A 22,509-nucleotide genomic window follows, 5' to 3' on the forward strand; every position below is an offset into this window, starting at 1 on the left:
AGAGCACTGGGGAATTATTTGCAGGGATCTCTTCAGGAACACAGGCACGCAAAAACCCTTGTAAAAAAAAACCCTGTTGGAAATCAGCACCGTGGGGCCAGGCAGCCTCACTGGGGAGGATGCCCAGGAGCCCAGCAGGTGACTGGGGGAGCACCAGGAGACACGAGGGATGCTGGGGGGGACAGCCCCACTGCAGGACCCCCTGTGCCCCCCCCACACCCAGCATCCACAGCACAAATCAATGGTGCGCCGCTCGCCGGGTTTCATCTATGTTATCGACTGCGCTTCCTTATGAAGTCTCATACGGAGGATCTCAGTGATCCCAAAAGCTACCCAAATAAGCCTTCGACGTCAAGAAAACAAACAGGAGCAAAGCAGCAGCTCTGCTTCGGGGGAACGTGACCTGTCCTTTGAAGCACGGCTGGGCAGAGGTCCTAATATTGCTCCAGGGCCTGGAGAAAGCACCGAGAGCCGGGAAACATCTTGATTAACTTTTCTTTTTTTTTTTTTTCTTCCCCTGCTATCGCACATCAGTTGTTTAAAAAACCCCCAAAACATGTTTATGAATTTAATGTATTTAAATAGCTCCAAATCTGTTTAGCTAGGAAGGAAAACAACTCTCCCACCCCGAACTTCCCGTGGGCTGGGACCTGCTTGGCAGTCACCCACCCACGGGCAGCATCTCAAGCCTCCCCCCTTGGGCTGAAAGGCTGCTTTGGGGGACAAACCAGGGAGAAGATGGACGTGGGGAGCATGGGGGGGTCCCATGAAGCAGGGGAGGGGGCTGCTCGGCCACTCTGCTCCACCAGAGCCCTGAGCAAGCCTTCTCCATCCCCCTGGGGGATTTGGGGACACCTGGGCAAAGGGGGCAGCTGAGAGAGGGGCACCAAAAGTGTTTGTATGTGGGGAGAGCATCCAGTGAGGACTTTTAAGGAAAGATAGGGGGAAAAAATGAAAAAAAGTCTTCCTTCCTCCTCCTCCATCAGCAGCTTTCCACAAGGAGGATCAATGCAGCCCACTGTAACTGCACCGTTGTTCCATTTTTAATTAATGAAAGAAAAAACTAATCATTGAATTAAACTTCTCATTACTCCAGCTGAATACCCACTAAGTAAATTTAATTACTGTACGAATTGGGTTTCTCCCTGCCTGTTTCATTAGCTACTGATAAAGACGAGGTGGGGGGGGGAGAGGAAAAGGAGAAGGGCAGATGGGAGCAGTGCATGCGGGAGCAGGGGGTAGTGATTCAGCAGGTTTCAGGGTCTCAGGGAAAGGCCCCTGCATCCCTCCCAGGGCAGGGATTCCTGGGGGATAACCCCAGCCCTACAGCCCCACGGGACAGGGCACGACAGCCCCATATCTGTGGGGCTGCCCCACATCCACAGGGCGGTCTCTGCCCCCAAAATCCCCCCCAGCCACCACTGCCATGCCCAGATTCGAGCTGCAGGTGAGATGGCACAGCCCTGACCCCGCTGGCTCCCATCATTGGGCTCAGATCCACATCAGCCCTCGATGCCTTCCCACCTCACACAGCTCCAACTTCTGCCTCCAGGACACAAGCAGTGAGCTTCAGCCAGGAGCTGGCACTGACAGGAGCACGTGGAGCACACCGGGATGGGTGGCGAGCACCTGCTGCCCCCCACAGACCCGGACACCTGCCCGCTGCTTTGGGATTTTCAGCCTCCTGCTGGAGCAGGCATCCTGTGTGCCCGGGCTGCCCGGAGCCAGGGAGGTGCCAGCAGCACGCCCCTGCTAGAAAACGGGTGGCAAACACGTCCCTGCGGCACAGGGCTGGGTTATGGCACAGTTTGGGGCCTCTCCTGCTCTCCCCGCTAGGATCCAGCTCCTCGCTCCTTCCTCCTAAGGGCACGAGCCAGCGTGGGGCAGGCGCAGCCCCATAGCACAGCCACCTCCCTTCCCTTCCAGCGCTTCTGCAACATTAACAGGGTCACATTGGGATGGAGAGGGGGCAGGAGATGAGAAGTGCAGCCTCCTCCTCTAACGAGGCAGCCTCAGCTTTTTCTTTGTGGTAGGTGCTAACAGCGATGGGTTTGGGGAGCGGAGCTACATCAGCTCCTCCTTGTCGCTGCTCCACCCTGACGTGGTGCCCAGCGAGGCCAGCACCACTCGGGTGCCCTGTGGCCACCGTGGGGCCACCACAGCCCCCCAGGGTGGGTGCCACGGGCAGGAGGCTGCTGGCTGCTGGGTGGGCTGGGCACGGCGTGCGCGCCTGGCAGGCGGGAGCTTTCCGCCAGAGCTAAAATTAGCTCCCGCAAAGCCTCTCCTGCCATCCCCTCAGTCGGTGGTACAACATGTTCTGCCACCGCAGGCTCTTCCCAAGCTCGCTCTCACTCAGGAAAAAAAATAAACCCGCTGCGTGGTGCATGCCTCGCGGATCAGACGCCCGCGCAAAGCAAACAACCTCGCGGGTTTCGCAGCCGCCGCCTCCCCGCGCTGCTCCGCAGGGCACAGCCTCACCCCCTGCCTGCTGCTTGGGTGCCCGTGCTGCCCACTGCTCCGGGGCTGCAGCTCCCAGCCCCAGCAGCAGCACGTTCCCAGGGGCTGGGCTGGGAAACCAGCGTTTGGGGGTTGTTTTCTTCACCCTCTGTGGGTTTCGGTGGCCGAAGCAGAGAACGGTAACGCAGGTCAGCAGAGATGATGAATTATGTCCTTGGATAAATTTTAAAGCCCCGGTAATAAGGCGAGGCTGAATGAAACACTGTTTGGTCTGAAGTGAAGCTTTCATTTTGTTTGTAGGTGGCTTCCCCCCACACACACACTGGGAGAAAAAAAAAAAGCTAGAAAATTTTCAAAATGAAATGTCATCTCGAAACAGATGGCTGAAAGGTTTCATTTTGAAAATGTCAAAATCAAACTTTTCACTGTTTCACTTTTTCTCCCCAGCCAAAACCGCTTGCTAAATACAACCTGAATTCGTGAGCGGTTTCTGTTGACTGAAACCTGAATTATTCGGTGCATAAAGTCTCCAAACCTTTATTTATTTATTTTTCTTTTTTTTTTTTTGCAGGTCTTCATACGAGCCCCCGCTGCGCAAGCTGCGATGGGGAGACGCGCGTGGGGCAGGCGGGGCCGCGGAGCCCTGCAGCATCCCCTTCTCCTGGCAGAGGCACGGGGAAGGACGACCCCAGGACCTACCGTGGCAGCAGACCTTGGCGGCTCCGGCTCCGTGTCGGGTGCTGGGGGCGCTTCCCGTGCAGCGCAGCGAGGCGGGGGTGCCGCGGCCCCGGCTGGCAAGGGCAAGGTCCTGCCCGGCTCATGGACCCGGCGCGGAGCAGCGGGGCGCCTCGCTCAGCCCTGCGGGACAGGAGGGGAGGGAGAGTGAGAAGGGGCTGCGGGGACAAAAAAACAGCGCTGTACTCACCCCACAGAGCCCTGCAGCTCCTGGCCCCGTGTAACCGAGGGCACAGGAAGGAGCGGCAGCTGGGGAGATGCCCAGAGGACTTTGGGGTTGTAATGCACAGGAAGAGAACCCAACTATTTATAACGTGCTTCAAGTTTTCCTTCTCGTCCTCCCCCAAATTACCCCCTAGTGCTGACCCAGAGCCCTGCATTTCCCTGCGCTGCAGGGACTCCTAACACTCCCCGGGGAGCCGCGGGATCCCCGGGTGCACCAGCAGCGTGTGACAGAGGAGCAAAGATCAGACTCAGAGCATGGTCAAAAAAAAAAAAAAAGAGACACCAAACCTTTAATCCAACCTAAAGTCGCAGCTATAAAAATCTGGTTTATGTTCCACGAGAGGCCAAGCAAAGAAATCACACGCTGTAAAACGTTACAGAAACAAGAGCTGACACCGGAGCCCGAGACCCAGAGGCCACGCTCAGAGCTCAGGGCGGAGGCTCCGACCCGTCCCCGTTCCCCTTCTGCTCTGGCTCCTCTCGGGGGCAGCTCCCCTCCAGCATGTGCCACCAGATCCTGAGGCCGGTGTCAGAAAACCTGTTCTTGCTCGCTCACTAGCCTGATTGCTGGATGAAAGAGGATTAGACGCAGCTTAGGCTAAGCACCTCAGCAGCACCCAGCCGTACGGCGATGCTCAGCCACCGCTGCTGCCTCGGTAACACACACACAGGTATCTGCCCGCAGCCCTCCCTGCATTAACTCACCCCAGCAGGGATGATTCGGGGCAGCCAGGGCTCCCCAAACCTCATGGATAAGTTTTTTGGGGAGCAGGCAGGAAAGGGAAACCGAGGCAGGCACCAGGGGCTGCCCAGCAGGCGATGCCGCGGCAGCTCAGGAGCCCCCGTGCCCGAGCCGGGCACCCCTGTCCTGCAGGCACATCCCATGGAACGGGGCTTCGGGACAGAATATTAAGTAATCCATCACCAGCATTAAAAATGGCCAGCTCTGACGTGTTTAAAGGAACACGTCTCCCTCTGAGCCTGCTTTTCAATTTGAGAATCTCCTTTATTTTATTATCTTTTTTAACCCCGACTCCCCACTCCGCTGCCAAGCTGAAAACTCGCTTTGTGTCTCTGCTACCTGCTCAGAAATAAATCTTCAGATCCTGAACTGAACCTTCCCCATTCCCCTCCTCCCTGGAAGGAGCACAACACCCAGCAGCCTGGCAATGTGCTCTCTGCCCAGCCGGGACAGCGGGGTACGAGCAGCATGGGCAGGGAGCGGAGGCGTGGGAGGTGGCAGCCAGGTGGGAGTCGGATGCGCTGCCTACGGAGCACCTCTTGGTGCCAAGGACATGGAAAAAACAGTTTGTACACAACCCTTATCCCCGAGAGGTGGAAATAAGGGGGGAGCAGAGCTGGTCAGGTGCGGGGGGGCAGCTCCCAGAGCTTCAGGGAAGGCTCCTCGGGGACATTGTGGGCAAGACGAGGGGATTGAGGATGCGCTGAGCATCACCCAGGGCACATCCAGCACAGGCAGCAGGGCAGGAGCAGCGCTCCTCCCGCCTGCACAGAGCATTCTCAGATTCAGCACGGAGTATTTATGAGTATTGAAAAAAAAAAAAAAACAAAAACGCCACGCCACAGGGAATTACGGGGCTTTCTTGTGGTTGGCAGCCGAGTGAAATAAATCTATCCACTGGGCATAAATTGTTTAAGCAAAAATCCCTCTCAACTTGAATGTTTTGCATGAAAAAAAATAGCAACAAAAAGGGAAGGAAAACTCCAAACCCTCCTCATTTCTCTCCTCAAGGTCAGAGCTGTTGTTCTCTCCCGTGAAGGAGAAAGCCACCTTTCGCTAGCGAGTGTAGCCAGAAGAAAGGAGAGGCTGGGGAGGCACGCGCATCGCTGCCCGCTCGGATTAGGCTGGATCTCTCTATTTAACAGGGGATTCTCCTTCCACAGCGAGTCGTGGGGATGCTCAGCAGAGCCCCCAGCACCTCCAGGGTGGGACCTGGGCATGGGCAGAGGCACCAGGGCTAAGGGAGGCATCGGCCACCGAGGCTCCAGCCCCCGGGGAGCGCAGCCACGTGCCAGAGCCCCGCATCCAGAGCCCCCTGGGTGATTATGCAGAGCCTGTGCTAAGGCTGCTGCTTTAGTGCACTGCAGGCACTAAATTAAGGGGACGTTTACAGCCCACGATGCAGGGAAGCAGCTGCTGGAGGTGGACACGGTGAGAGGCTTCACCTTGGGGTGGGAGGCTCCAGGCAGCGTGAGCCTTCCTGGGAGTCTTCCTATTGCCCTGTGGGGCAGGGACAGGGACAGGACATCCCGGGGCAGAGGGACCAAGGGGCAGGATCCAGCAGGGACACCCGGGTGCTCCACTGTCGCCACCGGGCATTTGGAGAGCACCAACAGCATCGTCCCCACACCCCTGCAGCCTGGTCCTGCTGGGGAAGGCAATGTGCTTTAATTAACACCCCGACCAGGAACAACTGCTGCTCCTTCGTGGCTTTGGAGACCTCATCCTACCAACAGAGCCGCGGCCCCGCAGCTCCCTGCCTCCGGGTGCTGCTCAGCCCCAAAAGGGCCCCTGCACTTGGCAAAGCCATCAGCAGAGGACGATTTGGGGCTTTTGTCCCACAGAAGGTCAGACAGGGTCAGGAAGCGCCTCTCCTTTGGCCTTTAAATGCACAGTGGGGGGAGCTTCAGGGTCCCGAACCCTGAATTGTCCAGCCCCAATCCTGGAGCAAGGATCCTGCTGCCTCAACCCACATCTGGGCAGCGGGCCCCGGGGTGAGCGTGTCACAGGGCACGCATCCTACAAGGCACGGGGAAGCTGAAATCAGGGCTGAGGTGGCTCAGACAGCACCCACACGGCTTTCCAACCCCTTTGCAGCCAGCTTTGCATCCCACAGCCCAGCTGGGACATCCAGGGGCCACTCCACGAGGCCAGCTCAGGCAGCATCAGGAGTTATCGTCCAAATCCAGGCAGCTGGATGCTAGCCCAGACCTTGGGCAATGATTAAAGCGAGCGGCACTTTTCTGGAAAGCAAGCTGATGCGCCATGCCTGCCGTCCGTCTTCAGGGCTGCGAGCAGGATGGCAGGAGCAGGGCCACCTGTAAGCCAAGGCCACAGCAGCAGTGCCTGCAGCTGCAGGAATCCCATTGCCTCCTGCAGCCACCAGCTATGGGGTATTTGGGGCAGCGCGGCCCCCTCGAGCACCACCCTACCACACCTGGGCAGCTCGGGGAGGGGAGCACCCAGCAGGGATGAGGCTGAATTGCTGGTCCACATGCCCAGGCTCAGGTTGTTTCTCACCAGGCTATTCCAGCTGGGAACAGACCCCAGGCTCATGGGGTGGTCCCAGCTCAAGGTCTGGGTCCCATCCATGCGCCTCCACTGCTATGGGACACGGTAACACTGCCAGCAGCCTTCCCTGTGACTACAGACCCTAAAATCACGAGCAAAAGAAACTGGAAGCAGACGCGTCCTGGTGAACAGAGCACTCGAGCAGCTGCTGAATGCTGCCGGGCAGACCCCACACATTCCCCAGGGCAGCTCCCAGCCCCAAACCTCGGTTTTCAGCCCCTTACACCACACTTCAAGGCAGAGGGCAGCTTTATGTGCAGGCACAGGAGTGGCGGAGACCTCTTAGTGTTTAGGAAAAGATGAAGGGAGGGAACTTCAGTCCTGCCCAACAAAGCAGCACAGCCCAACAGCCCCACCTCCTCAGCTCATCCACATCACCCCAAAGCCCAGCGACCCAGGATTTATAGGCTCGGGGGCTTTATGGCTTCGGGGTTATTTCACACAGCTCCGGCCCCAAGGAGCGCAACTCCCAGGGACCTCAGGGAGCCAAGAGGTCATCCAGGAGTGGATTTATTTCTATGTCCCATACGGAACCAACCCGTGCCAAACGCTCACCTGGGCTGCCAGAAGGGAAGCTGCCAAACTTGCTGAGCCGCCAAGTTGAACCGTGCCTAGCTGGGGATCCCAAACAGGGTAAAATCCACATTTAATACCCATTATCCTAACATCTCCCCATCTGTCCACTTCCCTCACGCGCCTGCAACTGCAGCGTGCCAGGGCTGCCTGATATCAATGGCACTTTAATTTCATCATTCCCAACTTATTTAGAGCAATTAGGAGGCAATGAGCACTCGCCGGGGGCCAGGCTGCACTTGAACAGCATCCAAGGGTTACCGCAGCATCGCGGGAGACCTTCAGATGGAATTATCCGTCGGCAAAAAAAACTTCAACAACAAGTCAGGCAACCCACAAAGGGAGGATAGGGTTTTTTTTCCTGCTCCTATAGGTCCCTTTTTAATTTGAAGTCAGCTGACAGCAACGTAAAGAGATGATATTCCTCATTTAATTAGCGAAGAGACAGCGTCTCGGGGTGGAAGACAAAGACGGATGGATGCTCTGCCTGGAGAAACCGGCAGGGGAGCGCAGGGACTCCTGCCAGCCCCAGCACCAAGCCCCTTTTTGGGGAGCCGGTTTTGCCATCGACTTCTCTGGGTGCAGAGGTAGAAATCGAGCAGCTCTGTGAATCCTACAGGCAGGCAAAGCAAAATGGAAACTGTTCCTCCTGTGCGGTCTCTGCTGGAGAGCTGTGCAGAGCCAGGGCCACCACGAAGGCCACCAGAAGGCAGCCAGGCTCCCCGGCGTCCCCATTTTGTGCAGGGCAGGTGAGCTGCCGAGGGAGGGGAGGGCTCCTCACTTCGCCTTTCGCCACACGCCCACACTCCTCCTGCACAGGCTCTTTAAATGCCTGCCTGCGTGAGAAAAGCAGTGGCCTATTTTTTTCCCCGAGCAGCTCGGCGCAGCCTCCACCTCGCGCACGGGTCTTATTTAGGATGCTTCAGACGCATCCGGAGGGACTCGGGGAACAAGCTGTGGAGAGAGAAGACTGAGTGGGCATCCTGAGTCACTTCACTGCTTACACAAGTGTACATAAGCATCTTCCATTTGAGCAAAGCTCAGCGCAGCTCCCGACGACTCTGGGGACCGGAGGGAAGTGCATCTTCTCTGGCACACTCTGCTGATGTGGAGAAGCCGCATGGCACCTGCCTCGTCCCGGCTTACCCACAAAGGGGTCGTCCCCACAGCCCCAGCCTCTGACCCTGGCAATTCCTCCACGGGGAAAGAGGAGCCGAGGGTTGCAGATGAGCTTTCTCCAAGGGGAAGGCAGAGCGGCGTGCGCGCGTGGGGAGAGAAGACAAGCACGGGAATTACGGGAGACCCCAGTCCAGAAGGAGGAGACAGCCTCGACCTTGAGCCCTGGCCTTGAGGACGACACCTGAGCTGCCAAACAAGGGTCTCTGTGCAAAGATCCCAAACCTGGTGCTGGGCAAGGTCACAGCCAGCTGAGGACATGCCCTGCCCAGAGCACCTCTCACCTCGCCGCTCCTCATCGGTGCTGGCTTACACCCCGCACACACCCAGCCTCTGCTCACCTCCCGAGCAGCACAGGCACTCCCTGTGCAGTCTTCCCAACAAACCTCCATCCTCCTGCAGGGCAGGACCACAGCCTGGGGCTCCCCAGGCTCTCCCCATCTCACCTTTCTGTCAGGACTGGTCCCAGAGGCACCGCAACTTCAACAGCACGGGGGGACCGGGGTGCCCTGAGGCAGCCTGGAGCAAAAGCCCGGCCATGGTGGCTGTGAGCACCGATGGCTTCTTGTCACTGCGCCGCAGCGACCAGCAGCTCTTTCACCTCCTCTCATCACCATCTTGTCCATGGGATAGAAGCCACAAAAGCGCTGTCCCGTGCAGCCGAGGTGATCTCAGCAGCTCCCCGGGACAGCAGGGAAAGGGGTCAGGGGAACGAACGGAAAGCGCCAAGATATGAGCTGCTAATGAGGTGCATCTTCAAATGCCACCAAGTTCTGACCCACTGATCTCACACCAGAAGCTTGACTTCTTTTCTGTGCAGTATTAATCCACGTCACTCACACCTCCTGCCAGCTGCAGACACCTTGGGTCGGGCCCCTGGGGCTCAGTGTGGAGCAGGCTCTGCCCTCCGGGTCACAGCCCAGAAGAAGCTGATCCGAGTCCAGCTAGGAACATGAGTTAAACCCCGAATTATGGAGATCCCGAGGAGGGGAACATTTCCAACCCCATCTAACTAAGGCAGGAGCCTGCCCACCCCGCAGGCTGCTGCAGGCTCCCCCAGCACCCGTGCCACCCTGCGCTGCCCCCAGTGAGTGCTCCCCCTGCAGCTGCATGAAGCCTCACCAGTTCCTTCCCCTTCACATCGAGACTGCCACAAGCCTCTGAGCATGTTTGGGTAGGGGCTGTAGGCGCAGGGAAGCCAAGTTGTCTAGCAGAAGGTTCCCCAACAGCTGAAAACGCTCCAACGGGGCTTTGGCCAAATATTTGAGATCCCTTTTAAAAACAAGGCCGATCCATAGCTGCTCCTAACGATCCACCCGACTGCTGTGCACCGAGTGCTAATAGAGACAAGTTGTCTCCTTCAGACCACTATATCGTGGCTGAGAGCATCAGGAGGGGAAGATGATGGGCTGGGAGAGGAAGCACATCCTTCCTCTGCTCCCCTCCAGCTGCTAACAGGAGCGCCAGAGCTCTCCGAATGCCATTACATCAGAGCAGCACAGAAGCAATAAAGCCCTAGAACAGCACATTACATATTCACCGACCTGCACGCCACACAAAAGAGCGTCCCCAGGACACCGCACGGGAGCCTGAAATAGCCAAGGCAAGGGCTGGAAAAAGCGCCGGGCTGGGCAGCCATCCACAGAGCCTGCAGCTGGCGTGGGGGCACCGAGAGCCGGGCACGAGGGAGATAAAACACTCAGCCTCCTGCCAGAAGTTTGGGCAAGCCCCAGATTTTGGGTACAGTCTGCAGAAAAAAGAGCACCCAGATGAGGAACGCAGCGACTAGGGTGAGACCTGGCCGCTGGCTGCCTGGCACCGACCTGTGATCCTCTCAACTCCTTTGTTTGCACTTCCAGAACTTCAAAATCTCACTCCTGTGCCCTGTGAACTGTGCCTTTCCCTGCCTGTGCTGCACGCACCTGGCTGCTCCCTTGGCACCCCACCCCGAGCCCCCGGCAGGCTCAGGGCACGCTGGCACAGCCACATGGCGAGGTCACCGGGCTCTGCTCCGCCACCACAAAGGCCATCAAACGAACCTCGGCTGGGCAGGGGACGGCCCCGCTGTGGGATTTGGCAGAGGAAGAGCTGGCAGATGTGCTGGGACTGGGGTGGAGAGCTAGAAGGGGTTGGAGGCAGCACAAGGGCACCCCCACATGCACTAATTTAGGGCACAACCAAGGTGCGTGATGGCAGAGGGGCTGGGACACCCGCAGAGTCCCCCAGCACCTCGTGAGGACACCCTGAGGGTCTCCAACCCCCCTCTGGGGGAGCCGCACATCCCCAAGCTGCCAGCCCCATGGCACGGGGACCCCATCCCTGCCTAGGCAGCCGGGGGGGCAGCACACGGAAACGTAGCACCCCAACATTTGGTGAGTTACTGTGGCACACCAGCAGCTCTGACCTTCTCTCTCCTCTCCCTTTTTACTGCCTGCCCGCTCCCTCGCCATCCCCACAGAGCCATTAGAAAGCAAACGGAGCTGGAGACGGCTCCGGCAGCCAACACCGCGCTGGAAAGGTCAGAGATGAGGGGGCTGCACCAAGGCGCTCCCAGGGGGAGGCTGAAACAGGGGGAGCCCTGGGGAAGGGTCCCTGGGGGGTAGGGACCCGTCCCGCAGCCACAGCTGCCCCAGAGAGCCCCACTGGGCAGGACCTGCACCTGAAAGCACCCTGCAGGTGGGAAAAGCTGAGCCAAATACCCCACAGCACAGGCGCAGGCCCCAGCCCCAGAGCACCACGAGGTGCCCTTGGCAAGGTTGGGGGTCCTGAGCAGGACCACGAGGAGGAACCAACGTGCAGAGGCTGGGCCAGGCTGCCCACCCCAGCCCAGGAATTACGCACACAACGCGTGAAAAAGCCCAGCCCCAAGGAGGCACACGGGGAACCTCACACAGCAGGGAAGCTGGTGCCTCTCCACAGCCCTGCTGGGGGGGGCAAAACTCACCACAACGCTTTAGGAATGCACCAGGAGGCAGCGAGGGCTGGCTTCTCCCTCAGGCAGGAGCCAAAAAAGCCATCAGAGACACAACAAGAGCCACCAACAGCCAGGGATGAGCTCCGTACGGGCAGGAAGGGAAGCAGCCCAAGATGCACCCAAGCTCAGGGGGCTGGGCTTGGGCTTACGAACAGCTCCTGGAGCACCAGCTGGATGGCATAGGGGCTCCAGGGAGGCCAATTAAGGCCAATTAAGGCCAATTAGCAGGGGCCCAGCTGCCCTGCTTGGTGTGCACCCTCTTCTCCTTGGCACAGCACAAGACCAGCACAAACCAGGTGCACGTTTTGGAGGTGAAGCCGCAGAAGCGTTTGCTGGGGCCCTCTGGCTGGCTGTGAAGCGCAGGACAGCCACATCAAAATAAAATAAAATAAATAAATAAAATAAAAACACCCCAAAGGCAGAAAAATATAAAGGGTCACAGGAAACGAGCAGCCCGAAAGCTCCCAAGAGAGAAGGGACAGCAGGAGGCAGAGGTGCCCGGCAGGGGCCAGGAGAGCGCAGCCCCTCGGGATGAGCACCAAGGGTTAAACGCTGCAGCAGCGACTTTCTGAGAAATGGAAAATATCACAGCTCTGGCAACACGTACTCTGAGTTTTCTAAAATAATGTCGGATTTTAATGTTTAAAAAAAAAAAGAAATCTGGATCTGGGCAAAGGAGTGCATTGACATTAGTGACAGATGGGATGGAAAAATTTTGTTTGGAAAAAATACCATCTTTTGAGTCACACGCGTGCAGTGAGGAAAACAACTTAACCCCTCCAGTCCTCCTCCACCAGGAGCTGTGGAGCCACGTCCTGGTGGAGGAGGTGGCCCCGTGCCCGTCCTGGTTGGTCAATAGAAGCCAAACCTGGTCCTAGCAGAGGAAGGGGGGAAATGCCCTAAAGAAGCCTTTCCTGCCCGCTTTCCTCCCTTTCTCAGGAAGGGTTTTATCATGCCAGGGGTGCTGGGGCTGTGCTGAGCCCTGGGAACCCTTCCAGCACCCCGTCCCCACCGGGAGCCCCAGCGACCCTTGGACACCATCGGCCGTGAGCTACCTCTGAGCCCTGCAGAGATGAAAAATGTTAGAGACAAGACCCGGACCTGAAGCTCAGGAGCTGTGTTTGCTCGCCGAAGGTGGGCAGAGAGGAGGAGAGGGGCGCAGGAGGAGGAACGGGATGCAGCACGGGGCAGGGGGAGGAATTACAAAGCGTTTGCCCTTGTGGTGCAACCGGCTGGAGATGAACTCCCAGCGCTGCTGTTTTGACAGCCCGAACGCAGTCGCTCGCACAATATCTCTGTCTTGTTAAAGGTAATTACAGTTCTTCCTGTGTAATGAGATGGTTTTTAAAGGCCATTCAAAAGAAATTTTCTATAATGAGGTTAAGGGTTTTATGGTGTTATACATCAAGGGAGCTGGTAATTGGTCGGATCCAGGCAGCATCCTGAAGCAGGGAGATAGGAGGGTTTGTGAATAATAGGCTAGCACGGAGTGCAGAGCCTCCAAAATGTTTTGGTTCTGCAGGAGAGGGAGAATAAAAGTGGAGGAAGAGAGAGAAAGGAACAGGCAGAGAGCTGGGAGCAGCCTGCGAGTTGGCTGCTGTGCTGCGTTGGGCAGGTCCGGAGGGGCCCCATGGGAGGAGAAGGACAAGACAAGCAGCGGGTCCCTTGGGACAGCGTTTCTGCTCCAGGTGGCTCGGCTGCAAGAGCTTGTCCTGGCTGCTGCAGCCTCGCAGCCCACCCCATCCTCACCGTGTGCAGGAGGAGGCGCAGAAGGTGCTGCCCGCGCAGGGGTCACGCTGCGCACGGGGGCACGCTGCAGGCAGTGGGGTGCCGTGGTGAGGTGCAAACCTCTCCGGCTGCTCGCTCTCCTCCAACAAGGCCTTGTGCAGAAAAACCCAAGGGGATCTGGCCCCCAGCACTCAGCCCGAGCCTTCCCCGAGCCCTCCAGCACCGGAGAGCTCCTGGCTTGTTGCTATTTCTGCTGCTTCCGCTGCCTCCCGTCTCCGCTCCGCCAGTGGGGTCATTATTCCTGGGCACTTAGCGGCAGCTCCCCGGTGCTGCTGCAGGCCTGCAGCATTTCTCCAGAGTCAGAAGCTGGTGGTGGCTCAGCTGCTGCTGGGGGGGAACAACGGGGAGCCGAGCTCAAAGAGCGGCTATTTTCCTGCCACCCCCCAACCCACGAGCCCCGGGCACCGGCAACTTGAGAGCAAAGCTCGCTCTCTCGGGATCTCCAGCCCACTTGTTGGCACTGAAGAGGCAGGAGTAGCAGTGGAGAGACAAGTACCTGAACTCTGGGAGGCTGAAGTGCTCGTCTGATTGAAAAATCAGCCTCTAGATGTGTGGAGGTTCACCCACCACTTGTGCTGGCGGTGCTGAAGGAGCCGGACGAGTGTGCAGGTGATGGCAGGGGAGGATGCTCTTTGCATTGCTCCCACCTCTGCTGTGAGGGCTGCTGGCTCGGGTGCTTAGGAAGGACTGGCTGAACCCTTCTCTTGCTAATAAAGCTAAATTCTCCCTCGACGCATCAGCTGAACCTTCTGTGAACTTCTGAAGGTGTTATGGTGGGGGCTTTTTCTTGCTTTGTTGCAGATTTCCCAAGTGTTACCTGCCCACACATCTGCTTTATGGGCTGTAACTTGCTCTTCACAACAGCCAGCCCCAAGCCTTGGGGTCTCCAGCTGGTGTCTCACTGGAGAATTGTCTTCCCCCACCAGGACGTGTGGGGCTGGAGTTAAAGCCCTTGGGAAACCTGGCACAGCTGGAGGTGGCAATTTGCAGCAAAACCCTCTAAAGATACAACTCCACACTGCTGCACTGTGCTGCCACCACCGTCACCTGCAGAGAACAGGGCCACCATCCCCGACCCCACCACCTAGCACCTACGAATTGCATGCTGAGGAAGGAGCTAGGCGCTGCTTGCGCGGTGCGAGAGGGGCTGAGCAGCAGATGTGATGCTTCTCCGACCCCCTCTCCATCACCATGCGCCCGGGCACGGTCACCAAGCACCAGGCTGCGGGTTTGGGGTGGAAGGAAACGGGATTTCTCTGAGCACTGTCAGCTGCCTGCTCCCAAAATCACAGAGAAGGAAAGGAAATGCTTCCCCAGCCCTAGGTTTCCAACCACACCGAGCGCATCTTGCAAGATGCCACTGGTCGCTGGGTAACAAACACGACTTGCCTTACTCTGCCCGAGGAGTTGCATTTAACAGCCTGCCTATTTATGTTTTTTAAAGAGCAATTAAATATTAAAGGCATTTAGCAAGGTTTAACGCTGCAGTGAGTGCAACAGCTTGGACGCCGGCGATGCCAGTGCGGGTGGTTTCAGCGCAGAGGTGCACGGAGAGCCCTGCGCAGAGCCCCGAGGGCTGCAGGGGGCCCTTTGGGGCAGCATTTTTGGCACCACGTCTGCTGTGGAGCTGGGCTAGGTGGGTGGCAGGGTGCTGAGACCGTCTGAGAGGCACCCACCTGCAGCAGACATCTCCAGCAGGACGTGGATGCTTTTGGTTGTGAACCAAAACCTTCCTCCACTCTGCAAGGCTGAGATCACAGCCACTGCGGGAACAGGACTGGCTTGGGAACCCGTCGACTGAGCGTGTTTTCGTCAGTAAATACCGGTTTGTTGAAATTCAAAGCCTTCCCCAAAAGGATCAATTGTGACAAATTACCCATTTCACAAAAATTCTGGGAAAAAAGCTCGGAGGGGTCAAAGTGTCCCATTTCTGACACATGCAAGATGAAAGAAAATCAATTTTTTAGGTTAATAAATCTAAGGTAATTTATAGTTTTGCAAAAAGAACTAGGAATGAAAAGCAAGTGTCAAAATGTTTTGAAATTATTTAAAGAACCCTATTCAGTGGAATCAAAAAGGTGGTTTTTTTTTGAATTTTACATCTCTGTGCCTGGCGGGAACTCCTCTCTGGCACCTCCCGAATTGCAGGGGTGGGGAGATGCTTCCTCAGCAGGCTCTGGTCTCACTGGCGTGACCCAGCACTGATTGCTGCTGCTGTTAACATCACAGGGGAGGGAGGGCAGAGGCGAGGCTCCCCTGCCTCAGCCCGTGCTGGGTACACGCAGCGCCAAGAGGGCTCCGGGGCCCCACCTGGCTGTTTGGGGGCTCCCCTTTCACAAACCCCACACGGCTGGACTGATGCTGAGCAGAGCGGGTGTGCTTTCCCCACCCTCCTCGGACACGGCTGTGTCCCCAAAAACCCACAGCACCACACCCGGGCACCGCGATAGGCGTCTGGGCGAGGATAAAGGCAGCACAAGGGGAAAAGAGGCCGACAGAAATAAACGAGGCCGAGATAATGAAGCAGCAGCCAGCGTTTCCAGCAACGAGTAATAGGCAGGTAGATCAAACAGGAGCCCCGTTAGGGGCAGAGGCAGCGAGCCGCTCCCCTCCCTCTCCCCGCGCCCTTCTTCCCCCTCTCCCTCCTCTCCTCTCGTGCCCTGCTCCCCCTGCATAAATCTTTCATCCAGACTAACGTCTCTCTTCATAAGGAGAGAAAGAATTAAATATTTCACGAGACTGCAGTCAATCTTGCGGGGCCTTTCTGTTGACATTTCAAACATATATTTGACATTGCTTTCTCATTCCCTCCTGGCGGAGCGGAGAGCTCTGCAGAAAGCCCATTACCCTCCGCGCGGAGGGGACGCCGTGGGCTGTTCGAGGAGCCCTAATGGGAACCGAGATGGAGGCAGCAGGCCTTTACCTCCCTCCGTACCCAGCCTTTTATCCCCTTCCTTCTCTGCCTCTCCCTCCCCAGCTCTGGGAGCATGGGTAGCTCCTGGGCTTGGTCCCTTCTGTATGGAGCAGGTCGAGCCCTCGCCGTGCCCCAGGCAGCACCGAGAAGCCACCAGCTCAGGATCAGGCATCCTGGGGGAACGAGGCATCTTCCGTGAGCTGCCCTTTGCTCCTGCCACCGCTCCAGGCTCTGCAGCAGTTCCCTCCCAGTTCTCCACCCTCCTTGCTCAGGGGGTCTCACCCGCAACCGGAGCCCCGAGGGCTGGGCAGCCTTCACCCCACGCAGGAAACGAGGGAGGAGAAGTGCTCAGGGACACTTCTTCCCCAGCACCAAGATGTCCAAGCACCTCTCAATCATGTAAGCCATCTCCAATAGCTTCCCGGGGACCAGAAACCCCACTGCCAAAATCTCCAGTGTCCCTCCTGCGTGCCAGGAGGCAAAAAAAGGCAGCGCTCTGAGCGCTTGCGGCCAGGCTGGACAGGGCAGGGTGACACGTCCCCTCCAGCCACCACGGTGGGGTGCGTGCATGCCAGGACCACCAGCAGCTCATGGCACAGTCAGGGGGAGCCCATCTCAGCCCCTAAATCCCCCAGCTTGGCAGATCCCGGTGCCTGCGGGGGTAATGGGGGCAGTTTCCCCTCCACAGCGCAGCAGCGAGCGGCTGCAGGCTGGAGGAAGGAGGAAGGCGCGGAGCTGGTTGCAGAAGCTGGGCGGATTCGCAGAGCTGTCTCCTTTCTAATGAGGTTTTACAAATTGTTTCTGAGGTCCTACAGTTCCTCCGGTGTGTCAGTTGAACGAATCCCATCCTTCTTTTTAAGTTCTGCGTTTAAAGATACATTTCATCCCCCTGTTAAAATATTTCCCGATTCCTAATAAAATTACCGAACCGAGATTTTTATCTAGTTCTACCCCTCTGACTCAAGCTCTCCCTGTAACCTCTGAGTCCTCCTTAGATCAGCAGAGCTTCATGTCTGCAGATCAAAAGGAAAGATTCATGATCACCGGTATTTCCCCTGGAAACACCCGCAACCCACGCAGGCTCACGTAATGAGATCCAGTGGCTGGAAGTCAAAGCTGCGAGCTGCAGAGGGGACACCGGGCTTGGAAGGAGAAATGGAGTGGCTGCCTGCTGGCATGCCCAGCGGGACCTCGCAGCTCAAAGCAGAGGTCCCAAAAGCACGATGATCCCCCAGTGCTGCCCACGGTTCAGTGGGGCTGCCGGCGTGGGCATCCTGCCCCCGTCACCCCTTCCCCGTGGTCCCTGCAGCCTCTGGGGACTGTGGGGACCAAGCGGTGCTGCAGGGACACGCGGGGATCGTCCCCAAGCCCAGGGTGGAAGCCTCACAGGAAGGTCAGCCGAGATGATCCCATCGATTTCTTCTGGCATTAAAGCTCCAGGAAGAGCGAGCGAAACGCCTCACACCGCTAGGAAATATTTTGCAGCAAAGCGTTTCTGCGCCAGTTCCCTTCCCTGCTAATTTTTTGCTTTGTCAAAGACACTGGAAAGCATTGCTTGTGACTGACAAAGCGGTGGGATTTATGAATAGGCAAATTAAGAATAAGGAGGGAAGAAAGAAGTCTGTTGATAAAAAAAGCTGAATAATTCAGCCGAGGATCAGTTCCCCGAGTCGATTCCCCCAGAATTTGAATGAAATAATTTTTACTTAAAGTAAGTTTGTCTTTTGGGTTGAAAACCTGCGAGCCGGAAAGCAACATATTTGCATTTTGCTTTCCAATACATGAGCCTACAAAACTGAGGCTTCATTTTGTAGGCTTTCTTGTTGAATAATCTGCTCTAATTTAATTGGAATTTGAATCCTATAAAAAGCATTTTCTACTTAGTTTTCTACTGATCTTGGGTATTGAGATTTGGAGATCCGAAAAAGCAATATGTCTGTGTTTGCTGTTATCGTACTCGGAGGAGCTTCCTTGTTTTCGCTTTTTCCACTGAATAATCTGTTGTATCTAAAACGCAGGTTTGACTTAGCTCCTTATTGATATTTTTATTTTAAAATGTTACGATACGAAGAGCAATTTGTTTGTATTTTGTGTTTTCTGTTGAGTAACCGGGGGGCTGATCCTGTCAGTGTTTGCACAGGAGGAAGCAAACCACCAGAATTACTCACAATTAGCTTTACCTGGCCCCAGCAGCCAGATTTTGGAAACGTGGGGGGGCATCTTCCAGGCAAATTAAAAGGATGCAGATGCCCGATCTTTCTTGGCTTCTCTCTGCATCTGCAGGTGCCCAAATACCTTTGTGACTCCGGCCCTGAGATTGTCGCTGCACAGAAAGTGGAAAAGGCTGGGAAAAAGAAGCGAGGACACGGGCTGGGGGTGGTTCTGCAATGTGTGCAAAGTGCCCCGAGTCCTTCGCTCCCCGGCCTTGGGGTGATGTGTTCATGGTGGAGCACTGACAGTGGGTGTCCGTTCAGGACCCAGAGGATGCTGTGGGGTGGTGCTGAGCGCAGAAACCGCGCTGGGATGTTGTAGGATCTGCCCCACACATGCTGACACGTGCTCACTGGGCACAGCGAGCTGCTGGCACGGCAGCTGCCGCAGGGCTTTGGCCAGCTTGGAACTTTTGCCTATAAAATGAACTGATTTATTTTTTCCTCCTTTAAAAAGGCCCAAACACGAGGCTGCAAACTGAGAGCTGAGAAGGAAACAAGACTGGCACGGCACAGCTGGTGTCCCTCTGGTGCTGCTGGGGCCGGGGGCTGCCCCTCGCTGGGTGAAGACGCAGGGCTGTGGCTTCAAAACAGTCACAACGCACTGACCTGCAGAAGCAAGCAGCCACCACGGCTGGAATCAGGCAATTGCACGCACCTGAATCCCTGGGTGGGCCTGGGCCAAAGCCCTGCCTGGAAAAACCAGACCTGTCTCATTTACCAGGCTCATTAAGCCCATCCCTGGATGTAAACCCTGCCGTGGCTTGGAGCAGCTGATCAGTGCCAGGGCAAGTACAACCTGGCACGTAATGTAATCACAGTAGCAATCAGAAGGAATTAAAATGAATTTATACACGTAATAATCGCTGGGCTCTGGGTTATCAATAATACAGCAGCAGCTTGCCGAGGAGCGAGCGAGTCCGCGCCCCGCTCCTGTTCTGCAAGGTAGATCATAACTCACAGCAGCAGGCAAACGCTGCTGCCCATGAGCGGTGGCAGCTTGCTGCTTGGAAACAAAATGGACAGCAGGAGTGCTAGGGGGAATAGAGCATTTTATTCGGTGCATCAACAGAAATGGATTAATATAAGACAGTGATCCTCGGAGCAACGGCTGGGTAAAATATCACCGAGAGGACAGGAAAGCTACACCGACTGTGAAATAACTCCAAAGGGCAATATCATAATTTTGGTATCATTTCTGTCCCATGGGTGTTATTTCACCACTCCTGTCATCCAAACAAAGGCACACAACGCCACAGACCCAACTCACCGCCTCGCAGGCTTGCAAACAGGTTCCTGCACAGCGGGGCCGCGGCGCTGGTGGGCACGGGTACGCGTGGGGCCAGGTCCCTGCTCATGGCCCACGGGGGGCTCGGGGCTGCCCTCGGGCGAAGGGTTCCCCATGAGGGGGTCGCTCCTTTGCTTTGATGCCTCCCTGCTTTGAAAAGCAGGGCTGCGACTCGCTGGGGGCAAGGGGAGGAGAGCCAGCGCGCTCTTCCCGTTCACCATCAAAGTGCAGCGAGCGCCGGCTGTGCCCAAAGGCTCGCGAGGTGAAGGCAGGAGGAGAAACGCACCAGGAGGATGGGAGAAAGCCGAGGGGACGCAGGGAGGCTGCAGGTGTCCGTGGGCCAGGAGAGGCTGCCAGAGCACCACGCTGCTTTTGCTACGTGGGATTTTGCCCCACCTGCCCGAAGGAAGAACGCGGGAGCCACGCGGTCGGCCTGGCTTCAGGACGTGTCCCCGGCACGCACGCACGCTCACACGTCTCTGGGACGTGGCGTAGCACAAAGCCCGTGCTCCAGGCTGCAGGCAGCAAGCAGATGGCTCCCCAGCACTCCCATTTCACAACGCTACAGCTTCTGCTCGGCTCGCGCAGCAAACATTTCCCAGTTTATCACATGAGAGAAGGTGGGCAAGGTGGCTTAGCCAAATTATACATTTCCTCCTTTCTCTGTTTATTGGATGTTTTCTTGGGGGAGGGAAGAGCCTTTCTGGTTTTGATTTACATCCTGCAGGACTCGGATTTTGCCCTGGGTCCCAGTGGGCTTCAGCTTCTGTTTGCTTCTCTCCAGATTGTGATAGCTCTGTGGTTCTTGGTGGGGAACCGGGAGATGGAAGGCTGTTATGCAGACATCAAGGGGTTGCAATCGCATGCTGGTAAACATGAGAGCAAGAGGGATTTCTGATGGCATTAGAAACCACGAGATAGCTGCAGATGGGAGTGTTCCTGGAGGCACTGGCTCTGGCTGTTAGCGGGGCGATCAGACCTGGCGTTATTCCCAGCCCTGGGGTCACCTCGGAGGAGGTCCCCGTGTCCCAGCATGTCCAGTGGTGGCCCCCCAAGCCCTGGGCACCCCCACAGGGATGGCTCTGGTGTCTCCCACCCTCTACTAGAGCACCACTTGTTCCCACTGGGCCTTACAAGCTCGGGAAGGGGGGAAGGAGATGATCTGAGGGAGACAGCACCATGCCTTGCTTTACATGTACTGCAATTACCGTGCTGGCATTTTCCCTGTGTTCGGAAGAAAAATGTCAATAAGGAACAAGTTATTAAACCAGCAAGAGAGTGGAAATGGCAAGAGCTCCCCGGGGCTCGGGGCCGAGCGTTATGGCAAACGCAGCCCGTTCCTGCTGTCCCTGGGCTCTGGGGCACGGGGCCGGGGCTTGCTCCCGCTGCCCTCCCTCCGGGACAATCCTGCTGTGCTGCACCGTGAGGCAGTGCTGGGAGAACCAGGTCCTGAACTGGGCTGCCCAGCCCCACAAGGCACTGCAGGACTGGTGAGAGTCCAGAGAAGAGCCCTCAGGATGGTCCGGGGCCAGAGCACGTGGCACAGGAGACGCCGGGTTTTCAGCCTCCAGGCAAGACCTCCCTGCCCTCCTCAGCTCCCTGCCATCCTGAGACTGCCCCAATAACTGGAAAAGTATTTTTCTCTTGTAATGAGGCTTTTCTGTCCCTTTTACTTGCCTTTTCCTTTCCTAGCCTTTCCTTGGTGCCCCACTGAGCTTTCTGCCTCCACCAGCAGAGCCAGGAAGACCTGAGGGAGCGACACTTGGAAAGGAAGCCAAGAAATTCCCCACCATCACTCGACCTGGGGGCTTCTGCATCAAGCAAAGCCCTCAGCAAAGAGCACCTCGGGCACCCAAGATGCCAGAGAAGACCCCACCACGCCACAGGGCACAAGCAGGGCGCTCTTAGTACCATCCTGATGGAACGAGGCAGCCCCAAATGCACCCCTGCTCTCCTGCACCTCCAGTGCTTCCCTCTCCCTGTTTTTAATTACCGAAGCAAAACAAAAAAAAATAAAATCGGCACCCTCCAGGAATTAATTAATGATTCATGTTGGAGCCTTGGCAAATCTCGCTGTGCAGAAGTTCAGAGCAGGAACAATAAGTCTTTGGCAAGGAGAAGGCAAGCGGCTCATGCTCGGAGGCGTATGGCGCGGGGCGCTGGCGGTGCTGCATCTCGAGCGGGGCCTCCCATGGGGTCCTGACACGGCCACACGTCCCCAGAGCCTGGGGATGAACGGAGGGGTTCCTGCCATCACCACGGGCATCCCGCACCAGCACTGCCACGTGCCCGTGCCCTCCCGAAATCCTGAGCAGCTCTGACTTTGTGTCGCGGAGATTTAGGGCAATGAGAGGTTTTAACTGCAGTCACGAGATGCTGTGGGATGTGGACCTGTGAGGCTGGTGCTAACGGGGCTTGGGTAATTGGTGCTGAAAGCCGAGTATCAGGGAGCTGGTTTGTCTTCCCCACCAGAGGTGGAGGCTGGGACGTGCTGGGGCTGATTCCCTACGAATGCGCCTGGCTGGATGCTGACGGAACCTTCCCAACAAGGCCGTGGGCAGCCCCACAATCCTAGCAGCACACGAGCAATCACTTGTTATTTAGGGAAAGAAAAAGAGACCCGAGAAGTGTCTTTATCCCTACACGCACACACAACACGCATGTGCCAGCGATGCCCTGAGCGATGGGCAGCTGGGCAGCTCTGCTCTGCTCAAAGCCCCCCGACCCCAACATCGAGCAGGCTGCTCGTGCTCGGTCACCCCTCAGCAAAGACTGAGGGCAGAGGTCGGTCATTCCCTCTGTACCCAGGAAAAGAAGACAGAAGTTAACCCCCACCCCAATCGCCAGCCACCACGG

The 22,509-nt window shown here is 56.9% G+C and overlaps 1 protein-coding gene across 3 annotated transcripts in view; it reads right to left on the bottom strand.

Annotated features, from left to right (window-relative positions):
* LINGO1 (leucine rich repeat and Ig domain containing 1) overlaps positions 1–22,509 on the bottom strand; it is a 115,729-nt gene that overhangs the window by 42,317 nt on the left and 50,903 nt on the right. For 2 of the 3 annotated variants that reach the window (XM_038184910.2, XM_027465653.3), the window contains one exon: positions 3,157–3,315. The exons of the other annotated variant lie outside the window; for it this stretch is intronic. The gene's annotated coding sequence lies outside the window, so the exon portion shown is untranslated. The remainder of the gene's footprint in view (positions 1–3,156; positions 3,316–22,509) is intronic. 3 annotated transcript variants of the gene reach the window in all.

This window comes from Anas platyrhynchos, chromosome 11 (assembly GCF_047663525.1).
Source record: "Anas platyrhynchos isolate ZD024472 breed Pekin duck chromosome 11, IASCAAS_PekinDuck_T2T, whole genome shotgun sequence".
In the NCBI taxonomy this organism is placed as follows: Eukaryota; Metazoa; Chordata; class Aves; order Anseriformes; family Anatidae; genus Anas; species Anas platyrhynchos.